This window comes from Lolium rigidum, chromosome 7 (assembly GCF_022539505.1).
Source record: "Lolium rigidum isolate FL_2022 chromosome 7, APGP_CSIRO_Lrig_0.1, whole genome shotgun sequence".
NCBI classification, from domain to species: Eukaryota; Viridiplantae; Streptophyta; class Magnoliopsida; order Poales; family Poaceae; genus Lolium; species Lolium rigidum.
The window spans coordinates 259821031-259827919 of record NC_061514.1 but is presented as its reverse complement, the minus strand read 5'-3'; the positions used below and the strand labels follow the sequence as shown (position 1 = coordinate 259827919).

The 6889-nt window shown below is 43.1% G+C and overlaps 1 long non-coding RNA gene across 1 annotated transcript; it reads right to left on the bottom strand.

Annotated features, from left to right (window-relative positions):
* Positions 1 to 594: 594 nt before the first annotated feature.
* LOC124678622 lies at positions 595 to 4624 on the bottom strand. The gene is made up of 3 exons (XR_006994563.1): positions 4338 to 4624; positions 2476 to 2588; positions 595 to 873 (listed from the first exon to the last, which is right to left on the bottom strand). It is a non-coding gene; the product is annotated as an uncharacterized LOC124678622 (long non-coding RNA).
* Between the last annotated feature and the right edge of the window lie 2265 nt (positions 4625 to 6889).

Sequence of the window (6889 nt, the reverse complement as noted above, 5' to 3'; positions counted from 1 at the left end):
AGCTCAGCCAACCAATTCATCGCACGTCAATCCGTAGAGTTTTTGTAGGCTAATCAGTCCGTAGGTCTAGTGTTATTGATCTTTTTACGTGGCTATTTCCTCCGTTCCTCCTACTTTGTGGGCCTAATTTATCGGCTCCTACGTTTGCGGCTCCACATCGGAGAGTCCGTTCTTCCTAGGGTTCCTTGCGTTCTTCTTCACTCCTGATTAGATTTCCAATCTCATCGTTTGCTTCTGCTTTTTTCTCCTCCGTTTCTTCGTCCAGCCTCACTTCATCTGTTTTGTTGCGGGTTTCGTATGAGTGGCATGCTGCTCCCGGCCGTGGGCGACGGCGGCCGGCTCCAGCCGCCGCCGCCGCTCCATCCACTCTTGCCGCGGCGCCCTACTCTTCACAGTTGACCCCCTGCTCCTGCTCACCTGCCGTCTTTACCGAAGCCTTCGCCTTCCATCCCACCGGCTTCCCCGCCGGTTCCTGCCGGCGTGGCCCAGGTGAGTTGCTTCCTCGGCCGGCGGGCCGCAGTTCTTGCGAGGAGCGGACGACACTCCTGTGCTGCCCTTCGCCGATTCGCCGTGTTGCCGCCCCAGTCTGTTGGTTCAGCTGCTGCTCTTACTTCTGCTGGCTCTGATCGTGAACCTTTTGGGGCTGCTGCTTTGCCTCATGCTGGTTCTTTGCCTGTCATGCAACCTGTCCAAGGTGTAGGCCGCGGATCAGGTCATCAGCGTGTGCGACCTCATGTCTATCCTTTACTCTTTGATGCCAAGTCTCGGAGGCGGGACATAAGTTTAGGCAAACGCTCTGTCGAGGAGGTTCCTGACGGGGCTGCCGGCGGTAATTTCTTCTTTTCCTTTAGTCTTCTCTTTACTTCCTTCTACCTGTACAAAATTACGTTAGCCATGCTGCTTACTCATTGTACAACTATTTTGCAAGATGGTTGACCAGAACAAACAGTTGGGATCAGTTTACCTAGAGTTGTTTATTGTTCTTGCTATTTGTTCTCATATATACGCCTGTTGTACTTTTCGTATGCAGCCAACCATGGTTTCTTCTTATATGCATTGTCAGTGTCTTCAGCGTTCTTTTTCATTCCAGATTATTTTACGTACACTATCCGTGGTTGCTTTGCTTTACAAAATACTCCCAGCTGTGTTGTACCGTGTCCTTTTTTTATATCTTCTTTTTGTCAGGTAAGAGGGAATAGAGGTATAGGCTTGCATCAGGTATATCTTTATATGAGCAGATGGCACAGTGCTTTCGACTGTTCCCAGATATTGTTAATCTTTTGGCTTCTAAACATTTCTCCACCTCAAACAGTCGGCGTATTTGCTTTTGTGGCATCAGCATTCGGGTTATAAAGAGAACATCAAGAACATTTGTTTTCCTACAGAATAGTATGCTCGGCGGCCCCGGCGTCCATCTTTCCTTGCCGAGTCGGCTGGCACCATGGAGGAGGACTTGGAAGGGAGCGAACAATAGCCTCTGCTGGCAGGGGAGCCGCCGATGAAGCACACCAGTCAGGCTAGGATGAGTGAGTTAAAGCGATTTTTTCATTGTTTCTAGGTATTTTGGTGGAATTCTTGGCTGGCATCCTGTAATCTAAAGCGCTATTTCTTTTGTAGGATGACCCAATGTCATGCTTGCTGCAATACATGTTCGACTTTGACGACAGCCGTGTGTATTATAAGACATGACATGGCTGATTTGCAAGCACCGCCACAAGCCAAGAATTATGAAGTTTACAACTAGAAACGCTGGTAGACTTTATTCTGAAAGTGAGTATTTCAATAGCGTTCACCTCAATCTTGCACCCATCACTCTAGACTGAAGTAAATTTGTTAGGCATTACAAACCGTCCATTGTCGTTACTATCTGAGAAACCTTATGATATTTATTTATGTGTACTGCTGTAATGTCTAGATAGTTGTACATCTCGAATTTTTGATAATAATTTAGTATACGTTTGACAGGTGCGGCGGTTGCCCAGATGGTGTCCTATTTTTTTTTCAGAAAAACAAAAGATGGCTGACCTGCAAGGTATCTCATGTTTCCTTAACCTGTGAATTCCACCTTTTGGTGCAACGTATTTTTGTACCAGACCTATCTGTTTGTATTCTTGGTGCCATATGTTTGGAATTGAATATGATGTGCAAATCATTCTAGCATTCACCGTAGGTACATCATTAACTTTATTTCTAAATTATGTTACTGAAAATATGTATTGTCCTTTGGCTGTTCTGAATGTGTATCAGGAGTATTTGGTTTCTTTAGAAAAAAATATGTTCAAACCTTGGATATATTTGCTTCATATGCTTCATACAATTAACAGCACATAATACGATTGCAGAAATGATCGTGCATTTCCACCGATCAGAAATGCAAATTTGTTCCAGCTAATGCCATAATATGGTATAGAATTATATGATATCATTTGTAGCAATAGGGCATATTTTTGTCTACTGAGGGTAGAGTCAACATACCTTAGTGGTGTTCAGTTTCTGCAACTTAATTTATATAGCCCGCGTGACTGAAAGTTGTGGATATTGCAATTTATCAGCGGTATTCACTACCCATCACTATGGCCATCAAATAGCTGCAAAGAACCGCTTGATGTTAGTAACAACTTTACCTTCAAAGGTATTGACGGCATTCTTTCATGTGATAAATCAATGCTAATTTTGTCTCCAACAGTGAGTTTCCTAAAAAAATGAAAAGGTAGGTCATGATGAATATATAATGGTTACGTTATCTTGATTCGGTAACTATTGGGAGATTCACGTCAACAGTTTAAATGGATTCTTATCTCTTTCTTTCAGATTCGTAAGATTTTTCAGTTCAAATTTGTCTACTTCGAATGTGCTTAAGTCAGCGCAAGTAATACAAAGCATTGAGTTTACAGTTATTGCAGTGTTACTGAATAGTAAATCTAGGTTAATTCCATTATATTGTTTCTGTAGAAATTCAGGCTGTTGGGACTGCAACACTACACATTGATGAATGGTGGATTCCTATCCACGTAAGAGAACTCAGAATGTGATAACTTGCGTGATGTGCTTTCGTTAGTTTCTTTTTGACTTTTTTCTGCATCTCTACATACTCTCACACATTTCCAGTAGTTAATTTGTAACCCAATCTTGGCTCCTGCAGGTAGGTTTGTGTTTGGTCGCTGATAGTTGATGTTGTCGCTCAGAGGCCACTGCAGAGTTGATATGTTCCTGGTTGCTGGACATGATATGTTTTCTGGTTTACCTTCTTATCAGTTTCCTTTTTATAAATTGATGCACTGGCTTATCAATTTTAGTTTATTATATAAATAGAAGATGGAGACATCTCCAAGGTCCCAGCAGAACTGCCAGGACATGTGGGTTTGGTTTGGGCAAACTAACACACCGGGATCTTCCTTTTTCAGGAAACTAAGTAATGTCTTTTGCCATCCATGATGTGCTTTTGGCGTGATGTGTTCGCATCAATGCCCTTTACATATTTGCTTCATCATTTGTTTAAAAAGAATTACGCGAGATTCATATCAATCAGTATGAAGAAAATCCAGGAGCAGACAGAGTAAGTTACATCAGTTCCATTTTATATGTGTTTAACATCCCTGATTTGTTTAGTTTACACATGAGACAAATGCACTTTATCTGTAGTCTGCTACAAAAGTAACAATGAAGAAGAAAGCAGTATTGTTCTTTCATTGTATAAACTGGTTTGCAAGATAGTGATTTGTCACCAATAGGATGGCCACTAATTTAGAGTTTAGAATCTCATGTCTGCACTACTTGCTAACCTTACTGAGAAGCAACAAGAACATTTTTTTACTGATAAACCAAACATGTACAGCTATGTTTTCAATTCTTAATTTTCCATATAGTTTTGGTTAGTGTGAGTATCCTAAATGTATTGTTCTGGGTATGGCATAAGTAGACAGTTCTCTATCTCAGAAAATAAGCTTGAAGATCACCCCTGTTTTTTGTCTAATTTTTATACAGAGTTTTAGTTGCTTCACACATAAGCAAGCATCAAGAACACTTCAGATTTGGGAGCTCCACACAGAAACAAGCATCAATAGCACTTTCATTTACCGCTAATCCGAACATGTATAAATTTGTTTTTTGTTCTCACTTTACCATGTAGTTATCATTCGTTTGATCACTGTAAATGTACTGTTCTGTCTTCTGAATATGGCATAAATAAGTAGTCCTCAAAGTAAGCTTGGAAGGTCACTCCTGTTTTTTTTGTCTATGGAATGACACACGATTGCTGCATGTGTAACAGTTGGGCACACTAATATTTGTTTAGCCAAACGAAGATAAAGGATTAACGGAAAAGGAGAAGAGGTAACCTTTAGTGATGTTTTTTCTGCTGAAAACTTTGGCAATTCGCCTCAACCTGATAGCATGGCGACACTCACTCTCAAATGGCTTATTGCTGATAATGAGCTAGGACGCCAAGCTGGTAGTCAAATACTCCGAGTAGGTGGAGAAAATCTGCTCCTCTTTTGTACCTTCCCGCCGCACATAATGCGTGCTTCCCCAGCGCAGCTCTAACTCTGATTTGCAGTGCTTGGATCGGCGCTTCATACTCCTCCCAACCGCGACCATGCATCGATCAGCGGTGGCGGTCGCTAAATTTGGGAGGAGGGGGAGCTGGCCATCGGGTCAACGAGAGAACGGGGATCCCATTGTCCTGCTTCCTGCGCTACGGACGGGTGAGACAACGAATTTACCAGCACCGATTCTGACCAAGTGTCATAAGCGGCAGCGTGGTGTGCCGCCTTCTGCCAGAGCATGAAGCTCATGCATCCATTGAAGCTAATCCTCTCATTGGCCTTGAGGGCTGAAAAGAACGAAGACCAGATTCCGTGACGGGCTTGCCAAGAAACAGAGTAACTAATATATTCTGATGATTGAAGAACGAAACATACCGTCGGATTTGCGATTGGTGGTGTAGAGGAAGGAGTTTGCATCACCTACGCCGAGCAGCGGCATGCGCCGCCCCTCGCGTGCGGAGCGGCGGAGCGCGGCGCTGACGAGCCCCGTGACCGATTCGCCCTCATCGACCAGGAAACTTGCGGCCATGCACTCCCGAGGACGGTGAACGTCACCAGCAGGCGCTCCCGGCCGCCAATCCCCGCCGCCGACTTGCGCGGAGCTCAACTTTCCTCGGCTCGGACAGCTCGAGGTTCCATAGCTCTGGCTCAAAGGTGGACGGCGGAGCGGTGTGATCCGTTGACAGCACGGGTGGGGGGCGGAGGGATAGGAGCGCAACCAGAGGTCTGCCCAGACGGCCCAACTTCCATCCGCTGCCTCAGTTCTTGCTCAGCTCGAGTCCACACAGAGAAGTTGGGGAAGAATACGGAAGCGCAAAGAGGAGCTGGATGTGTACCGTACAGATGAGAACGATACGGACGGGCCGGTTTTGGTTTTAGTGTCTTTTTTTGTGGAGGAATAGCCGAACATGGGGTGTGGGAGCTGGGAGGGTCCTTGACTCCAGACTTGCATCTGAGTGGGATTCACTTACCACGTCCATGGCTGTAGGTAAAACACGTGTGTGATCAGTGCCCTCTTAAACTTTCGTATATTAACTAAAAGTTCATTCCATACTTCCTGTGCACAATTCGAAGTATATATAAATGTTAGCTCATTACATAAAGGGCGCGGCGTGCGCCGCGCCGAAAGCTTCCTAGTGTTCATTATTAGCGTCTTGATTTGGTCGAGTCACGATCCTTTGTTCCATTATTACTGTAGAGTGATTTATATCTGTGCGTTCCACTCATGATTCCTTACTGATTCGTTCAGCTACTTCTAAAAATAAAAATTGTTCAAATTTTAAAATGTTCACTTTTCCAGGAAAAAAGATATTTAAGGAACTAGAATATTTTGTAAATTTGTTTTTTTATTGGACAAATTTCAAAATTGAACATTTTTAAACTTTTGAACTATTTTTTAGTTGAATATATTTAAATTTGAATTTTTTTGAATTTGAAATATTAAAAAGCCATGCACATAGCATTTCTGAATCTGAACATTTTGAAAATTAGGAAATTTTCAAATTTGACCATTTTTTGAAAATGAACATTTTTAAAATTGAACAAAATTAAAAAGTTCAACATTTTTCGAGACTGAACATTTTTTTAAATCATAAATTAGAATATTTTCGGATTTGAACATTTTTTGATATTGAACTTTTTTTAATTTGAACATTTTATATTTAAAATATTGTTAAATTTATTTTCTTTTTAAAAGGCACATTTTTCAAAAACAAGTTAAATATTACTCCCTCCGTTCCTTTTTAATTGACTCGAATTTAGTACAAACTTCTACTAAATCCGAGTCAATTAAAAAAGAACGGAGGGAGTACAAAAGAAAAAGAAACAAAAAGGAAAAGAAAATAGAAAACAAAACAAAACAAAGAAGAAAGCAAAAAAAAATATGTGAACTCGGCCAACCAAGACCGCCGCCGCGATGATGGAAATCGTTGGGAGGATCGCCGTCGTGATGATGGCCCGGACCGTCGTGATGGTGGGCAGCGATGGGAAGAGTGTCGCCCTGTGCGGCGTGATGATGGCGGCCCTGACCGTCGCCGCGACAATGGTGGGCAACGTCGCCGCGGACACGGCCGTGCTCCAACCCCGTTCGTGGACGTGACATGCCAAATCTGCACGATCCACGGACATCCTGCCTCCGATTGCTGGTGGGGCTACAAGGACGATGACACCGATGATGAGGATGATACTGGACGCGGGAAGAAGAGTGCACATGTTGCATCTTATGGAGTGGACAACAATTGGTACTCTGACACGGGAGCTACTGATCACATTACAAGCCAACTGAACAAGCTCACCACCTCTGACAAGTACAAGGGTCAGGACCGCGTCCACACCGCAAATGGAAA